Genomic DNA, 20307 nt, shown 5'->3' with positions numbered 1-20307 from the left:
ATTTTCTTTATCCATTCATCTCTCAATAAACACTTAGATTGTTGCCATATCTTGGCTGTTGTAAACTATGCTAGAAGGAATATGGAGGACTAAGTATGTTCTGAGTTAGTGTTTTGGATTCCTTTGGATAAATGTCCAGAAATAGAATTGCTGGATCATATGGTAGTTCTGTTTTTCAAATTTTTTGAGAAACCTTCATACTGTTTTCCATAGTTGCATGAATTTATATTCCACCAGCAGTACACATGGGCTTCCTTTTCTTCATATCCTCCTTAACCATTGCCATCAATTGTCTTTTTGGTAATAGACATTTTGACAGGTGTGAGATGATATCTCATTGTGATTTTGATATGTATTTCCCTGAAGATTAGTGATGTTGAGCACTTTTTTGTGTACCTTTTGACCATCTTTATGTCTTCTTTGGAAATATGTCTATTCAGATCCTCTGCCCATTTTTTAATGGGATTGTTATTTTAAAAACAAATTTTTGCTACTGAAGTGTATGAGTTCTTTATATATTTGGATATTAACCTCTTATCAGATAGATGATTTGCAAATATTTGCTCCCATTCAGTAGGCTGCTTTTTCATTTGTTGATGGTTTTCTTTGCTGTATAGAAGCTTTTTAGTTTGCTGTAGTCATGCATGTAAACTTTTGCTTTTGTTGCCTTTGCTTTTGGTGTCAAATTCAAAAAATTATTGCTAATACTGATGTCAGGGAAGTCACTGCATAGGTTTTCTCCAAGGATTTTTATGATTCCAGGCCTTATATCTAAGCCTTTATCCATTTTGAATTAATTTTTGTGTACAGTGTAAAATAGTGTTCCAGTTTTATTCTTTTGCATGTGGCAAAATTTTCCCAATACAATTTATTGAAGATACTTGTCCTTTCTCCACGGTATATTCTTGGCTTCTTTGTCATAAATTAATTGACCATATGGGTCGATTAAGCATGGGTTTATTTCTGGGCTCTCGATTCTTTTCCATTGAGCAGTATGTCTGTCTTCATGCCAATACCATACTGTTCTGATAACTACAGCTTTGTAATATAGTTTGAACTCAGGAAGTATGATACCTCCAGCTTTGTTGTTCTTTCTCAAAATTGCTTTAACTCTTGGAGTCTTTTCTGGTTCTGTACAAATGTTAGGATTGCTTGCTCTATTTCTGTGAAAAATGCCGTTGGTGTTTTGATAGAATTGCATTGAATCTGTATATTGCTTTGCACAGTATGGATATTTTAACAGTATTGATTCTTCCAATCCATGACCATGAAATATTCCTTTTACTTGAGACTTCTTCAGTTTCTTTCATTAATGTCTTATACCTTCAGTGTACAGATCTTTCACTTCTTTGGTTAAATTTATTCCTAGATATTTTATTATTTTGATATAATTGTAAATGGAATAATTTTCTTAATTTCTCTTTCTAATAGTTATTAGTGTATATAAATGCAGCTGATTTTGTATATTGATTTTGTGCCCTGCAACTTAACTGAATTATTAGTGTAACTTTTTTTAATCCTTTAGATTTTCTAAATATAATATCATGTCATCTGTCAATAAAGACAATTTTACTTCTTCCTTTCCAATTTGTATCCCTTTTATTTCTTTTTCTTGCCTAACTTCTCTGGCCATGACTTCCAATACTATGCTGAATAAATGGGGCAAGAGTGGGCATCCTTAACCTGTTCCTGGTCTTAGAGGAAAAGCTTTCAGCTTTCACCCTTGAATATGGTATCAGCCATGGGCTTGTCATATATGGCCTTTATTATGTTGCAGTATGTTCCTTCTATACTCTCTATATCCTCTTTGTTGAGAGATTTTTAATCATAAATGGATGTTGTAAGATCATGTTTTCTAAACCCTCTGTTAGAATATGTGACCTGATAACATTTTGTTCTATTTAAAAATGCCTATTGATAGTCTAGATAAGGCAGTGAGTATGTTGGAGTTTTGTGATATTCCTGTTTTTAATAGAATAATAAAATAGGATAATTGAGTTGAAGCCTATTCCAGTAATGCTAGAGTAAGTGGTTGTCCTAAGTATAGGGTCTATTCACTATCAAAGATCCTACCATGCTAAATTATTGTATGTAAATGAACTTAGAGCCTAAGTAAAAAAAAATCATGTTATCAGAACCCAGTGAATAATATACAAAGACACTAGTGGTAGGAAATCAGGGCTTTAATGTGTTCACGTTGCATAGTCTCTTCAAGTCAGCCCACATTTATTTATATACCAATCCTGGCTGTTTTCTTTCTTTTTTTTTTTAAGTGTATATATAATTTAGACTATAGCTTAGTATTAACCTCGGCTTTACTTTATTTCAGACAGTAGCAGCATTACAAGTTCAAATGCAAAATTATTATAGATTCTGAATGAAATATTGTATCTGTTCAGCAATTCTGTTTCTAGGATATTAACTGCACCTATATTCTCTGTTAGGGTGTGTTTACCTCTTGCATCCAGAGGCATCAGGTTCATTCTATATGTAATTTCAGGTCAACACAGGCTGTTTAATTAGTGAATAGTTGAACTAGAAAAATTGCAAAGCAATTCCACTCTGGTAGTTTTAACAACTATAATCATATTTCCTACACGATTGGCTCATAGAAATGATAAATGATAGTATCTGGCTCAACTTTCCACCCAGTGCAAAAAGTCACTGGCAGTTGGCCTTTCAGCTTCTCTGTAACCTCAGTGATGGGGACTTCACTACCTGATGAGGTTGTAGATTTTGTGGTTTGACAGCTACACATTTTAGGCAACCCTGTAGCATTTAAATATTCACGGTTTACGAAATTTCTTGGCAATTATCTCTTATGGCAGAGACAAAATAATTGACAGTATTAAAGTGACAATAATTTATATCATCTTAATTCCCTTTACATGTAGGGTGAATTTTATAAAGGAGAACATAAGTTATGTAGACAGAGTTTACTCTGTTTGTCTCATCCAGAAGGGAGGGATCCCCATAATTGGCCTCATGTAGTAAGATCAACAGAGCCTGCTTTCTCTAATATATTTCAAGGTCCTGTGCTTAAATCTCAGTATTTCCAGCCTCTATGACTTCCTCTATATTTCCTATGATCTTGCCCCTAAACACTCAACTGTTATTTGCCACTATTACTCATAATTGAATTGCCTCACCCCAAATCCTTATCCCCACTTTGATGATAACCTCTTTTGGATTGTTCTTATTTTTGGATTCAAATTTATTATCCTTGACATTATAATGTATTTTGGTTTTAATTGACCCAACTCCTGGTTCTACATGAGAGACTCAGGCCTTTTGCTGACCACCCTTGTAGGTAGCCTATTAATAACTTTACAGAGAACAACTTTAAAGAAATAGCCAGCAAGGATTTTGAGGGCAACAAAGGAAAAAGATGGAAAGGGTAAATCAGGTGACCAGCCACATGGACCATGGCTAAAGATGAGTGATGAGAGAGAGCCCATCTGACTGTTTTCATTTAAACTTGCCATGTTTCTCCTCAAATGAGCCAACCTTAGATTGGAATTATGTAGAAGAAAAAAGTGGCATGTATGGAAGATGATGTGTGCTTCTCATGCTAATTAGATGCCCTTAATATTTCTTCGCTGAAACTTCCGTGGCAGACATAGAGATCAAGCACACAGCACCTTCCAACAAGACTGACAGAGGCATGGGTGGCCCCCGAGAGGGTGGTGTCCCAGGAGATCATTATCTGGCTGCAAGTCCTTGAAGAAGAGTGTCTACAGCAGAGATCTAAGTGCTCACAAAACTCAAAGCGAAGTGTTTGGATCTCCATTCAAAAAAATTTGACAAATACTCAAGGTGCAGAGGCAAGAATTACAAAGATCCCATTTCTTTGCTTCCTCTGCTCCCCTGCAGAGCTGCCACTGATTTCAAAGACACGCCAGGCTTGAGTCAGCTCTGTGGGGCCTGGACCCAGACAAGGAGTGGACCAAAGACAGGAAGAAAGAGAGGCTGAATGGGGAAAAGGAAAGTTCTGTGGCGGAATTTTTAGTACAAAAGAGTACCCCTTTCTTCTCACCCATGTGAATGCTCAGACAGCTGATATGAACATCTGTTATATATTTATAATACATGTTCCTAATAGAAATGAGACCCTATATCAGATTTAGATACACAGGATTTTGTGTCATATACAGAAAATATAAAATACAAATGTTCTTTTCTTCAGAAAAATTTAACCTGAGAGAAACTTCAGTAGGAGCAGTAAGATCATTAGAGAAAGCCAATATAAATCCTAGTTGTTTTTCCTTTTTACCAATTAACCATTCATTACTGTTTTTCATAAGAGAGACCATAGTGAGAGATACCACATTATTCAAACTGATTTAGAGCCTGAGTAATGAAAGCTCAGAGAATGATAGATTTTCGGGGGAGGGGGGGAGGTATGTTTGTATGAAGACTTTGGAAAATAGGTATATCTCTCTTTCTTCTGTAAGTCATCAATTTAGTTTTTTATATCCAGGTTTGTTTGTTTGTTTTTTAATTCATGTGGCTTTTATTCCTGTGTATGCTATGGCATGGGAATCTATTTTACAATGTTTTTATATAGGTGACCATTTATCCCAAATCACTTGTGAAATGACTTCCTTTTCCCAGTAATGCACAGTAGTCTCTCATATTAAATCCCCACATATGCTTGGGTCCATTTATCCTCTGTCATTTGTCCACTCCAATGAGACTAACAACTATCTTAATTGCTATAGCATTAAAATAAAGGTTGATATATGATAGTAACACGCACACATACACACTCTCTCACACACACACTCACACATCTTTCTCTTCAAAACTGGCTGATTACTTGTTTTGTCAAGTAAACTTATGATCAGATGGTTGGTCCTTTTCCACTAAAATGCTATAGAGATTTTAACCTTAATTGCATCTGCAGAATAATTTGGAGTGAGTTTACACCTACACACTATTTAGTTTTTCTATCAGTAAAGAATCAGAAGAGAATTTCCATAATTTCCACACAGCATGTATACTCTGCTACCGATGTTGGAATCAGCCTGCTCTTTGTGCTGCCATAGATGAACAATCCGTGTTCCCATCTGAAGCCCATCCTGCCCGGTTTTCACTCTTTTTTGCCTCACCAAGCACATCTCTCTAGTAATTCTGTCCTTTTCTCTTACATCCCAACCAGATTTTTCCCTTCAGTGGACAGATATGATGCTAGCTCTGTCATCTTGAAAAGGTACCTTCTCTTGACTTCATTTCTCCCTCCACATAACCTTTTTTGCTTGCCACAAAATTATTCAAAAGCATTTTACCCCCAATTCCTCACCTTCTAATCTCCCTTAAACTCCTTTGAATCAGGATTTTTCACCAATGCACTAAAATATAACCGGTGAGCGCAACATTGCTTCATCCCTTTGGAGTTCTGTTTTTCTAGAAAACAGTCCAGTTCACCTGATTTTTCAAATATGTTGGCATTTAATTATTTATTATAGAATCTCATGATTTTTTCAATGTTCCCAACATTTCTAGACAGTGGTTTTGTCTTCTATTTCCACCTTGTCCCTTCTTTATTTTCCCCTTTCTTTCAAAGAATCCATGTGTTCTTTGTTGATTTCTTTCATCAATTTCCACTCTTGCTTCAGTATTTTTGTTTGTTTGTTTTACTTGCTTTTCACTCACTTTGCTATTCCTTTTCTACCTTCTTGAGATTAAGATTTAGATTGGTTATTTTTAATCTTTCTTTTGTCTAGTGAAAATATTTCTATTTTAAAAGTTTTACATGTGGCATTGTATTACCATTAATTTTAAAATATTTTCTGATTTTCAGTATAATTTTTTCTGTGACTCTTGAGATACTTAGACACATATCTCTCAGTTTCCAAACATAATTTTTTGTTACCCTTTAGATCTCTACTTAATTGCATTGAGGTCAGAAAATATGCTCCATCTTAGTTAGTTCCTTTGAAATTTGTTGAGACTTCCTTTGTAATCTAGCATATGATCAAATTCCTTACATCTTTTATGTGAACTTGAAAGGAATATGTATTCTGGAGTTTTTATGTACAGAAATCCATGTAAGTCACTAGATCAAGTTTGATAATTATAATGATCAATTTTTCTGTGCTCGTATTTTTTTGTCTACTTGTTCTGTCACTTACTAAGAGTGTTGTCTTAAAATTTCCAAATGTGACTGTGAACTTCTCTTTTTATCCTTGTCATCCCTGTCTGTTTTTGTTTCAGTATTTAGAGTCTATGTATTAGATTCCTAAAAATTTATTAACTTCATCCAAAGACTGGGCTATTGAGAGGTGTAGTGCCCATCTCCAGGGCCTTAAGGAAGAATGATGCCGAAAGGACATCCCAGCCAATCAACATCTCTGGGCTGCCTGAGGCCTCTGTTGTGATATATTCCATATCGCAGTAAAATCCTTTCCCCCACTCCTGTTTCTTCACTCCCCCATGGGAGTTGTTCACTGGCATGCAAATCTGTTTCAGAATCTTTTTCCTGGGGAATCCAATCTAAAACAATAATTTTGATGTCAAAACCTTAAAATTACATTAAAAGAAAGGAATATCACAGGCCATTACCTCTCATGAGTATAAATGTAAAAATCCTAAATAAAATATTAGAAATTAGATTCCAGCAGTATGTAATGGAGATACTCCACCTTGACCAAGTTGATTTTTTTCAAAAATTCACAATAAATTGCTTCATATTTGAAAACAGTTGATGTTAATTCTCAACCATGACAGGAAAAATTATATGACCATTTCAGTAAACAAAGAAAAAGCCTTTGGTGTAATTCAGGATTTATTTAAGCCAAAAACCTCTTAGCAAACTAGTAATAGAAGCAGAATTCCTTAATCTGATGGATAGAATCTATAAAATTCCTATAGCAAACAAATAATTAACAGTGAAATATTGTATAGATTTTCCTGTGGTTGGGACTGAGACAGGCTTTATTACCAGTTTTATTCATCATTATAGTCTAGGTCCTAGCAAGTGCAATAAGACAAGAAAGAGAAATTTAAAATATAAAGACAAGGAGAAGGAAGGAACTATAATATCATATTTTCACATCATAAAATTGTACAAAAATATATAAATACAAAGATCTAAAAATGCTGGTCATACTGCCCAAGGCAATCTACAGATTTAATGCAATCCCTATCAAATTACCCAGGACATATTTCACAGAACTAGAACAAATCATAATAAAATTTATATGGAACCACAAAAGACCTACAATTGCCAAAGCATTATTGAAGAAAAAGAAAGGCTGGAGGAATAACTCTCCTAGACTTAAGACTATAGTACAGAGCTACAGTAATCAAAACAGCATAGTATTGGTACAAAAACAGACATATGGACCAATGGAACAGAATAGAGAGTCCAGAAATGAAACCCACAAACTTTCGGTTGGTCAACTAATCTTCAACAAAGGAGGCAAGAATATACAATGGGATAAAGACAGTCTCTTCAGCAAATGGTGTTGGGAAAACTGGACAGCAGCATATAAATCAATGAAACTAGGACACTCCCTTACACCATACATCAAAATCAACTCAAAATGGATCAAAGACTTAAACATAAGACAAGATAAAATAGACCTCCTAGAAGAAAATATAGGCAAAACATTATCTGACATACATCTCAAAAATATTCTCCTAGAACAGTCTACTCAAGCAATAGAAATAAAAGCAAAAATAAACAAATGGGACCTAATTAAACTTACAAGCTTCTGCACAGCAAAGGAAACCATAAGTAAAAGAAAAAGACAACCTATGGAATGGAAGAAAATTTTTGCAAATGAAACCAACAAAGGCTTGATCTCCAGAATATATAAGCAGCTCATACGACTCAATAAGAAAAAAACAAACAACCCAATCCAAAAATGGGCAGAAGACCTAAGCAAGCAATTCTCCAAGGAAGACATACAAATGATCAATAGTCATGAAAAAAAAGCTCAGTATCACTAATTATCAGAGAAATGCAAATCAGAACTACAATGAGGTATATCATCTCACACCAGTCAGAATGGCCATCATTTGAAAGTTCACAAAAGACAAATGCTGGAGAGGCTGTGGAGAAAAGGGAACCCTCTTACACTGCTGGTGGGAATGCAGCTTGGTGCAGCCACTGTGGAAAACAGCATGGAGATTCCTCAAATGACTAGGAATAGACTTACCATATGACCCAGGAATCCCACTCCTGGGCATATATCCAGAAGGAACCCTACTTCAAAATGACACCTGCACCCCAAGTTAATAGCAGCACTATTTACAGTAGCCAAGACATGGAAACAGCCTAAATGTCCATCAATAGATGACTGGGTAAAGAAGAAGTGGTATATTTATACAATGGAATACTACTCAGCCATAAAAACCGACAACATAACGCCATTTGCAGCAACATGGGTGTTCCTGGAGAATGTCATTCTAAGTGAAGTGAGCCAGAAAGAGAAAGAAAAATACCATATGAGATTGCTCATATGTGGAATCTAAAAAAAAAAAAAAAAAAAAAACCCAAAAACCCAAAAAACAAAGCATAAATACAAAACAGAAATAGACTCACAGACATAGAATACAAACTTGTGGTTGCCAAGGGAGTGCAGGGTGGGAAGAGAAAGATTGGGATTTCAAAATTGTAGAATAGATTATACTGTATAGCACAGGGAAATATATACAAGATCTTATGGTAGCTCACAGAGATAAAAATGTGACAATGAATATATATGTTCATGTATAACTGAAAAATTGTGCTGTACACTGGAATTTGACACAACATTGTAAAATGATTATAAATCAATAAAAAATGTTTGGAAAAAAAAGAAGCGATCCAAGAATAATCAGCCACAAAATATGGGGATATGGTATTGTAAAGATGTCTTAAATAGTAATAATGATATTATTTTTTGAGATTCATGATGTTTGATGCATTTGTAAGCTTTTGTACATTTGTGATTTGTTGTCATTTCTTTTCTCATTCCAAATAAACATTCACTTATATACCTTAAAAAAAAGTTTAAAAAATAAATACATAAAAAGATCTACAAATGCAATATTAGGACTGATCAGTGAAATTGGCAAGGGTATCAGATACAAGGCCTGTATGCAAAAATTATATTTTTAATATAGAAACAAAACACAAAAAATAATTTTTTTAAATATCCAATTTATAACAGTGTCAAAAAAAATCAAATAAACCCAAAACATGTGCAAGATTTCTCCACTAACATTGGAAAACATTGCTGAGTACAATTAAAGAAAATTTAAATCAGTACCTTCTTGGTACTTAAGTTTGTGGATTGGCAAGCTCACTATCTCAAATTCTTCCCAAATTAATCTGTATAATTAATGCAATCACAGTCAGTCCCACAGTATTTCTTTCATTTACCTTTCTTCTTTCTTTTGGTTATGTGGAAATTGATGAGCATATTCTAAAATTTATGTGGAAGTGCAAAGAGCCAAGATTTGCCAAGACAAATAGGAAAGTGTTGTGCTAACAGCTGCCAATACTTATTTTTAAACTACAGTACTTAAAGTACAGTGTACTCCTGGGGCAAGCACAGGTATCTCGACACGTGAAACAGAGCAGAGTTCACAAGGAGATACACATATATAGTCAATTGATGGCAAGGTGTCACTGTAGTGTGGAATGGAAAGGATAATCTTTACAATAAGTATATAGATCAATTGAATATTTCCCAGCTGAGAAAAATATTTTGAACCCTACCTCCTACCATAAACAAAAAAATCAATTCCAGATAGATGATGCATCTAAATGTGAAAGGGGAAATATTAAAATTCTAGAAGTGTGGGAGAATCTTTTCATGATCCTGAGGTTGGCAGTGATTTCTTATACAGGGTACAGAAAGCAATAATCATGAAGAGAAAAGTCTGATAAAAAGGACTATATTAAAATTAATAATTTTTGTTCAAAAGACAAAAATGAGGGTAAAATAGCAAATCACAGAATGAGTAAGGTCTATCCTCATTATTAATGGATTTCACATTTGTGAATGTGCTTAACACTAACAATTATTTATGACCCACGAATCAGTACTTCCAGTGCTTTCATTCCCAGACATGGGCAGGAGGGCAGAAATTTTGAGTCACCCAACATGGGGATGTTCCCAGCTGAGATCCAACAAAGTGACCATCTGCCTTTTTGTTTTAGCTCTCATACTGTAAATGAGTATCCTTTTTGCAATGTATTTAATACCAACTTTTTGCATTTTTGAGATTTTTGGGTTATTTCACTGCTTTGAATGGTGTCCAAGCATAGTGTTGAAGTCTTGTTAAGTGTATCTGAGTGTGAGAAGGCTATTTGGTGCCTTACAGAGAAAATAAGTGGGTTAAAGAAGCTTCAGAGGCATGAGTTAGAGTCTTGTCAGCTGTGAGTTTAATGTTAATGAATCAGCAGTGTGTATCAAATGAAGTGTCTTTTTTTTAAAGTTGAAGTATAATTGATTTACACTGTTATATTAGTTGTAGGTGTACTATACAGTATTCAATATTTTTATACATTATACCCCATTTAAAGTTGTCATAAAATATTGGCTGTATTCCCTGTGTTGTATCATTGCATCCGTGTATCTTATTTCATACCTAGTAGTTTGTACCTCTTAATCCCTTTCCCTGTCTTGCCCTTGCCTCTACCCTGTCTCAACTGGTAACCACTAGTTTGTTCTATGTATCTATGTCTCTTTCTGTTTTGTTTTATTCATTTCTTTGTTTTATATTTTACATTCCACCTATAAGTGAAAACATACAGTATTTGCCTTTCTCTGTCTGACTTACTTTACTAAGCATAATGCCCTCCAGGCCCATTGATGTTGCTGCCAATGGCAAATTTTCATTCTTTTCTGTGACTAATATTCCATTGTGTGTGTGTGCGTGTGTGTGTATATACACACATATATATACACCACTTCTTTATCCATCAAATGAGGAGTGTTTAAGTAGAATACACATGAAATAAGGGAATATACTGATCAGTTGACAAAAATGTGACCAGAGTCCCACAGGAACCTAGCCCTGTATTTCTCCTAGGAGTAGTGATTCAGTACTCACCAGTTCGGTGTTCACAGTGACTTTATTGAACATAAACATTACAAGTAGTGAGAATTGACCGTACTTGTTAAACATATGTTTTATTAAGGACTCATATACAGAATATATAAAGAATTTTTTAAAAAATAATGAGGAAATGACAGGCAACCCAATATAAACATAGGCAGAGGATTGTGATACTGAAGAACAGGTACTTCATGAAAAAGGATAACCAGACGGTCAATGTACTTCCGGAATGGTGGTCTGGGAGGTATGTGCCTTATCTCTGCTCTGTGCCTCAGTTTTTCACTCTTTCACTCACAAAGACAATAACCTACAATTTTGATAATAGTTATTTTTAAACGACATGGTTTTAATTTTGTGGACTCCTAATGCAAAAATATTGTGCTGTCATTACAGTAGAGGTGCATTCCTTTACAAACAGTGGAAGACCATGTCTGCTAAAGCCTCAGCTGATACAACAAAAGAGTAAACATACGACTCTAAGTATCGAAAGTCAATCGAGTACCACTTGAACCTGTATTTTATTTACAGAGCTTAAACATGTTTGAAAGAAATGTTTGCTGGGATTTATGTAATGACCAAATTTGTAGGGGTTTGGTTGAGGGTCTCAGCATGTTCTCAGAAAACAATGAGAATGAGAGGCCCGCGTGTCCGGCTCCACGGTGGCGGCAGACGTGCTGCGCCGGCTCAGCTTTCGGTGGCTGCGGCCGCTGCCCGCCCTGCGGCTCGGGGCCCTGGGCCCGCAGCTCGCGCCCGTCCCACCGGGCCGCTCGAGGCGCCCCGCCCTGCCCGTGTGGGCAGCGGCGTCAGTCTCTGCAGTTGCCCCGGGCGTTGCAGGGAGGCTGGGACGAGGCCCTGGCTGCGCCGGCTCCCGCACAGGGCGCGGAGGCGCTGCTGCCCTGCACGCACCCCGCCGCGGGCCTGCCCTGGTGGGGCAGCAGCATCCTCACCGCCGTGGCCCTGCGCGGCGCCGTCACGCTGCCCCTGGCCGCCTACCGGCACTACATCCTGGCCAAGGTGGAAACTTTGCAGCCAGAAATAAAAAAACATTGCAAGGCGTCTTAACCAAGAAGTTGCAGTTCGTGCAAATCAGTTGGGGTGGTCCAAAAGAGCTGCCAGGCTCACTTATCTAAAGACTCGGCGGAGGCTTGTTTCAGCGCTGTATATTCGGGATACCTGCCACCCTTTTCAAAGCCACTGTATTGGTCAGGATTCAGATTCCAATGTGGATTTTCATGTTTGTTGCTCTCCGGAATTTCAGCACAGGGGCAACACATTCAGAAGCAGGTTTTTCTGTTCAGGAGCAGTTAGCTACCGGTGGGGTCCTGTGGTTTCCTGACCTCACTGCCCTGGATTCCACCTGGATTCTGCCTGTCTCCGTGGGTGTCATCAATTTATTAATAGTGGGGATGTTTGCTCTGCAGAAGATTGGAATGACTCGTTTTCAGATGCATATTACATACTTTGTTCGGGCGGTGTCAGTGTTGATGATCCCAATTGCAGCCACAGTACCTTCATCGTTTGCTCGGTACTGGTTATGCTCCAGCTTCACGGGCCTTTCACAGAGCTTGCTGCTGCGTTCCCCTCGATTTCACCAACTTTGCCGAATACCGTTGACCAAGTCAGATTCACATACTCCTTACAAGGACCTCTTTGCTGCCTTTTATGCCAAGTTCAGTTCAAGAAAATGACATACTTTCTAGTAATTTTGGAACAATGACAATGTATTCACTCTTAATGTATTTAGAACATCGAGAAATTCAGATACGATTTAATTTGCTTTTGTTTAAAATCATGAGCCCTGTGAAGTACTGTGGATTAAGATATATTTGGATCCTTAAAATATTTTAAGTGCTAAAAATGTGGTATGTTTAATTATATACTAAGAATATAAAAGAGGAATCAAAGTGTTGGGCCCTGTTTATAAAATTACCACTTATTAGAAGTAACAGAACCTTGGAGAACAAGACTAGAAAAGTTTTATAAAATAAGAGCATCCGATGAGGTGACTCTTAAAATTTTGGAGGTATGGAAGATCATATACCTGTTTGAGTATTTGATAAAGCTGTGGTTTTCTCTTCAGAAAAGTCTTGGAACTCACATCATGGAGGCCTTTATTGACCCCCTGAAGGCCTTCTGGTAATTCCTAGTTAATAAATATTATCTCAATGGAACATACGTTGAAAAAAAAAAAAAAAAGAATGAGAATGATAACATTAAATTCTTGTGCCCCCCACCCCTGCAAAATAAAAGAAAGAAAGAAAGAAAGAAAAAGAACTAGATTTTAGGATTATCAAGTTCTACTCAATTTTTGTCTGGATCTCTTTGAATCTGCTATTTGCTTTGCCACTGCTGAGTCTTCGCTCATGCATTTCCTTGTGTGGCTCTGCCTGTTGCAGTACTAACCATAATTCATCGCCCAGCTAAAAATGTTCTCACTCCTTTGAAGTCTTCTCTGATTTCTCCTCTAGGAGTAATTCCTTCTACTTCTGAGTTCCCATTGTACTTTCCAGACATTTAGCTCTTTCCGGTCTGCTTGGCCATGTGGTTATTGATGTGTATGTTCTGTCTTCCACACTAGACTGTAAATCCCATCTTGGGTAGAGACAATGCACATGCCCTATCTGAACCCACGTAGCACTGACCTCACACAGCAACTTAAACACGTGAGCTGCACTCCATGAGCACTTAACAACTCAAAGAAAATGTACTCGCTCATAAAATGAGTTTTAATCATCATTTTCTAAGGAATGAAAAATAAGTAAAAGAATGTAAGGAAGAAACAGGACAAAAACAAACAAAAATCCCCACAACAATGGAAAAGAAGCAGAGCAAAACTGACCAAAGCAGTTAAGGATGGTGTGTGGCCCGGAGAACGAAGTTCCTTTTCATTGCACCTTTGTTTTCTATGTCTGATACTTCCCATCTCCCCTGTACGTCTGGTTTTCCTTATTTGGCTTTCACATTCCCCTCAGCCTTCCATGGCTGAGTTTTGCTTTCCTTTCCCCTCATCACCCACATGGTTTAGGCTGATGCTAAGTCAGAGCCTAAACTGCTGTAGCCATGGCCAGACCTCTGAATGTCTGTGCTCTCACCATTTCCCCCAGCCATAACGTTTACGGCCGCATTAGTGACTTGCACCCAACCATTGTTCTATACAAAAGCCAAAACGCGTTTCCTGGCTACCTTCAGGGAGACATCTTTTTAAAAAAATTTTGATAGCCAAGTTGCCTAAAACACAAGTCTAGGTGCACTATTACCTCCTGGTGAAACTGTCTAATTTGGAGAAGTCAGTTGATTTTTTACCCATAAGAACAGTCTTCCTGAAATACTACTGGGTGTGCAGAGCAATTTGAATCGAGTTTCTTAGGATGATCTCAATAGATTAATATTTTTATGTTCAGCACATATAAATAAACATTCTTGGAAATGTTACATTTTGAACTGGATGGGTCACGGTCTGCTGGAATAGAGAAAAACATAAATAAATAACACAGCACCTGGTGGAGTGCCTGAAGCAGAGGGTGATTAATGCTAGTGGATGATGATGTTTAAAGCAATGTTTTTCTTTCCCCTCAATCTTGAGAAAACACACCATCCCAATGCTCTGGAGACAGCTGTTTTTCTCCTGGCAACAGCTGGAGCGATGGTACCCCGTGGGCAGTATCAGATCACTTTGTGGACCCTGTGTATCCCAGGAGACACTAGCTAGAATCTCCTGCTGCAAACAAAGGACACATCAAAGGAAATGACATAATAGGAAGAGCGAATAATTTAATGGAGCCATCCAGATTGTTTTAAGTCCAACCTCAGAAACAATTCAGCCTTACCTAAACCATGTCATATGCTGATAAAGCACACATCTGATTAAAGATTCATCATCATTAGCACCATAATTAAGACCATCATCAAAGACCTGGAATGAATAGATGCAGCATCAGGGCCAGGTGGTAAGCTTGGGGACACACAGAGGATGAGACACACACCCAGCCTTCTTCCTGGAGCTCCAGACCTATACTTCTGACTGCCTCCTGGGCAGTTGCCTCAGATTGTCCTGGGAGTAGAAAGGCACAAAACTTTAAAGGTCTAAAACCAATTTCTTGTTTCCCTTTCCATAAAGCTTCTCTAGCTCCTATAGCATTCTCTTCCTTGGGAGTGGTGCCAGCATTCACGGAGGTACCCAAGTAGAAACTTAGAAATGATTCTAGATGTGCCCCCATGCCCCATCCCTCTCATTCATCAAGTTCTTTAGGTTACATCATCAAAATTGTTCTTCTTTATGCCCAATGACTGCCTCCTTGGTCACTTCTTATTGAGTTTCCTGCAAATATGTACTGGCTTAGCCTATTCAGGCTACTATAACCACAGACTGAGTGGCTTAAATGGCAAACATTTATTTCTCACAGTTCTTGAGGCTGGGAAGTCCAAGGTCAAGGTGCCAACAGATTCTCTGTCTGAGGACTCACTTCCTGGTTCATAGACATCTTCTTGCTATGTCCTCATCTGGCATAAGGGGCGAGAGAGCTCTCTGGAGTCTCTTTTATAAAGTCATTAATCCTATTCATAAGGGCTCCACCCTCATGACCTAATCACCTCCCACATGCCTCACCTTCTAGTAGGATCACTTGAGGATTAGGATTTCAACATATGACTTTGGGGGCACACAGACATACATTCTACAATGTACACCCTCCTCCTCCAATCCGTTCTCCACATGCTACCAAAAAATAACAATAATTTCTGTTGCTAACCTATATAAACCATTGCGTAACTTCCTTTGGCCTTAGGATAAAATCCAAGCTCTTTAACATCGTGTACAAAGCTTTCAATCATCTGAGTCCAAGTATCATCTGCTGCTGAGCTCCACTATTTCATCTTTAGGCTCTTCTGGCGCTGAACTACTTTCATTTCCCCAAATGGGTCAAATGTTACGTGTTCCGGTCTTTTGCACACACACTTCCCTTCTGCCTGAAATACACGTTTCCTTCCCTCACCCTTGCCTAAGGAACATGAACTCATCTCTGAACCCATCACAGATGTCACATCTCCAAGGACCATTTCCTGATGCATCTGCTTCAGCCCTGTCCCTTCCTGCCCTGCTGCCTGTTACTTTGGCCACACTTCTGTGGGGGCACTTGGGTCATTTGCCAGCCTCCTCATCAGTATATTCAGCTGTTTCCTAGGAGCCAGGGAGGACATCTTGTATGTTTATCACCATCATGTCACACAGCCCTTGACATGCAATAGGTACAGAATAAATATTTTAAGCTGGATAGGATGGGACTGAGCTGAATTACAAACTAGATGATAAGGGAGCACATGCAGATAAAAAGATTCAAATGCCAGATGCCAAATGAGGGCTTAGAGCTGCTCAGAAGAGAGAGCAATTATTCTGGGCTGGGGAGACTCGGATGAGGCAAAGCGTTTGATAATATCAGTGTTGTATTTCCTGGGCACTTGCGTTCATTTCCGTCTTCGCAGGGATATAGTAAATGCAGAAGTGGCTGATTCAAAAGTACATTATCAGCCACTCTTCTTGGGCATAACGTGTTCCTTGAAGCACTTGGAAAGTCAAACAGTAGAGGTGTCTGTGTATGTTCCTAGTGGGAAGGAGAGGTGGAAAACTAGATAATTCTCTTACATGAGTTTTTCTTCTTTTGTAGTAACCACTGCTCCATCCCCACCAGGGACCCTACTTTTACATGAATAAAGGAAATAATTAATATCCCAGTCTGAAGCACTTTCCTTTAGATTACTTTACCAATACCTAGAGTTCATCAAAGGAAAATAAGTAGGTCCTCACCTTGCACTGTTTTACATGAGGGTTTACCAAAGTAACTTCTGTCAGACCCAAGGGTCAGCCTGGGAGGCAGGTGGCCACTTCTGTCTGAAGAGCATTGAGACACACTTTCATGGCCCTTTTGGGAAGACATTTGGACCCTTTTTACAGTCCTCATGTTTTCAGGAATTTCCAAGTTCAACTTACAGAGCATCCTGTTGCAAAATAATTTGAAACAGCAAAAGGAGAAAGAGACTATTTCTATTTCTGATTTATTTATTATTTAACCAGAGAATTTCAGCAGCTGCCAACATACAATGATGGCTCATCCAGGCAACCTTCAGAGGAGCGAAAATGCACAGAAGTCAGCCATGGTCCCGGCCCTCCCAGGATGCTGCCCAGGGCCACTGCCCTTCCTGTACCTCTGACAGCTTCTCATCTTCATAGCAGTGCCCAGGGAGCCCACCAGTTCCTGGAATACCCACGGGGAGAGAGGTCTGTCTTATTCGGTCACAATTACTCAGTAGTTGACTTGAGCCATCATGGCCAAACCCCTCAATCCTCTTGAAGAAACCAGTGTTTGGCTGCCTGAGTGAAAGTCCCCAACTGGTTTCTTTCTCAGATGCAGGGTTGTGCTCCACAGTGACTGGGAGAGGAGATAGGGAGGTGCGAACAGCTTGTGAGGCAGGGAAGTTGCTTCTGACCATAAACAAATGTCATAGAACACAAGCCCTTGTGATTAAGCTGGCTCCAGACCCTCATTTTCACGGGCTTGGGTTAGGAGCCGTCACCTCTCAGGAGAGGAGAGTACAGACTTGGCTGTGCCTCAGCTTTGTCCCCTCCCACAGGGCCAGGGCTCAGCCGGGTTTAAAGAAAAATCACTGCCATCTTGACTCAGACATTCCTGGCAGAAAGAATGTCTCTCACACAGAATTCCATTAGAAAGCCTGAAATGTTCATTCTTTTGTGATTCCTAAAGACTAAATTCTGGAAAAGAACGGTGGCATGGTAGGGCCAGTACCTCCCTTATGCAGTGGGAGTTGTGTGAAAGTTGGGTCTGTGTAGACAGTCTTGTTAAGGTTATTTCCTCCTGTCTATAAAAGCACATTGCATCATTCCAAACAGCTACACATGTAACCTCGGCATGGGAAGCCCTTTCCTTTTCTGCCAGGTAATTTGGTCTCACATGCTTCACCTGAGGGGACCAAGTCTCTTTTTTTCTGCCAGCGTTTGTACCGATCTTGCTTGGTAATGTTTTATGCCCTAAAAGTGGGAGCAGTGGGTTTTCGTTTCTGTCTGGGCCACCAGAAATGGCAGAGATAGGAAAGGATCACCATCAGGCACCCAAATGTGTCCTGCTGGCCCAGTCTTGTTCAGACTAAGTACAAAACAAACTCAGTGGACTTTCCCGTCATTGGTCAAGTAGATCTCTCAAGAGCAACACAGGGTAAGGTTACGTCATTTATGTAATACTAATGCATACGTGTACTGTTCTATGTACATACATATATAGTCCTTTCAGTTCAGGCTTGGATGACAAAGCACCATAGACTGGGTGGCTTATAAGCAACAGGAACGTTGTTTCTCACAGTTCTGGAGGCTGGAAGTCTGAGATCCGGCTCCCAGCAGAGTCAGGTCTGCTGAGGACCTGCTTCTGAGTTGCGGATGGTTGTCTGGTTGGCTTCTCATTGTATCCTCACCCATCAGGAAGAGGGTGGAGGAGCTCCCTGGAGCCTCTTTCCTAAGGGCACTAATCTCATTCATGAGGGCTCCACCCTCCTGAATTAAGCACCTCCCAAAGGCCCCTACCTCCTAACACCATCACCTTCTGGGTTAGGATTTCAGCATATAAATTTGGGAGGAATAAAATCAGTCTATAACAATAATTATTTATAAATTGTAGCTAAAGAAGCTGCATTTCAGTTACTTATTTCCTTGTACGAAGCATCAGAAGGGGGTCATGACAAAATTAGGCTTTCTAAGAAAGGAATCCCCTTCTGAGATCCTTGGAAGGATGTGCATAAACATTCCTCTTCTCCAGCAAACCCATGCTTCCCCTCTTGAGGCCTCTGTTTTATGGAGTTGAGTTTTCCTTTGTGCTATCTGGGTTTCCCTGCAGAAAGCCTCGGGCTGATTAACTCCTTAGCTGAACTAGGGACTCATTATGCCTCAGCAAACCAGGGATATATTTCTCCAGAGACAGCACAGCCTTATCTCACTTGAGACAAGTCTTTCCCTCCTGTTAGCATGACCTCTGCTTCTTCAGAGCAAGAAGAACAACAGGATTGTTCTAAGGAACACTGCTCCTTCTCTGGGTCTGCCTTATTTGAAAGACCCACCATGTAGCTGTCAATAGCCTTTTCCTTGACATCAGGATTGGAGGTATGAGCTCTGATTAGATTATTTTTATAGCATGTGTGACTCACCTGCATTCCCACCCCATCTCCAACTAAAGGGGAGTGTCTAGATTATTCCACCACATTAACTTAGTACAGAAATATATTAAAAATTTCTATTAGTATGTCTAAAGAATATATGCAGGGAGTGACTATATTTCACACTGCATGAATGAGTCACGTAATGAATACCATTTTCATCTTGTTAAAAGCCATGTAAGATGGGGAGTTTTAGCTAAGATTCCTACTCAGTGTAGAATGTTGGATTCCTATAGTCATGGACACGTGGACAAGCTGATTTAGAAAAGCTCAAAACAGAGTCTCTAAGATGGAATGTATCCAGTTCCCAAGGGGAGTGATGGACATCAGGGACATTATGGTCATGTCATCATTAATGTCATTTAAGATTTAAGAGAGCTTAACTCTTAGGTGACTATGATAGGACTAAGAGTATAATTTAATAAGAAGGAATCTGTTAGGGCTGTTTTCCTTGGAGAAATAAATGCATAGTAAGAAAGTGTTATTTGTCATCAGGACATAAACCACTACCTTTGTAAGCAAATGGCACTTTGGGAAAGAACTCTATGAACACTTTCTCATCTTTAATGTATCACTTTGAGGAACTGAGGAGATGAGTTCTGTTTTCTCCAAGTTAAAAAAAAAAAAAGGCCCACCAACGTTGAACGTTCTGAATTGCAAATGTAACATGGAACTCATGGTTGTAAAAGTTGCCCTCATATCCGAGGGTGTAGCATTATTTTATTATAGAATCTGGACAAAATCCAGTCTCTCCCAGATGTGTTCCATGGAATTCCGCAGTGGTTGTGCTGCCCGATGGCCCAGCTTCACCTTTTATTTCCAGTTATTTATTGTTAGCATATTTTATAAGTTACTTTGATTCAAGAACAAATAAATACCCAAGTAAATGAAAGGATTAGAGTTTTTTCCTAACTCTTCATTTATTCATTGATTTAGTAGACATTCATGGAATGTCTTTGAAGTTCCAGCTCTATGTCAGAGCAGTGGGAGTGGAGTAGGGGTGCAGAAGGAAGAAAAAGGGAAGAAGAGAGACACCAT

General features: G+C 38.7%; 1 pseudogene; it reads left to right on the top strand.

The window, feature by feature from the left end:
- The first annotated feature begins 11274 nt into the window (after positions 1–11274).
- Positions 11275–12746, top strand: LOC102510146 (annotated as a pseudogene).
- The last annotated feature ends 7561 nt before the right edge of the window (positions 12747–20307 follow it).

The sequence above is a fragment of the Camelus ferus genome, chromosome 35 (assembly GCF_009834535.1).
Source record: "Camelus ferus isolate YT-003-E chromosome 35, BCGSAC_Cfer_1.0, whole genome shotgun sequence".
Classification (NCBI taxonomy): domain Eukaryota; kingdom Metazoa; phylum Chordata; class Mammalia; order Artiodactyla; family Camelidae; genus Camelus; species Camelus ferus.
This window is presented reverse-complemented; position numbering and strand designations above follow the sequence as displayed.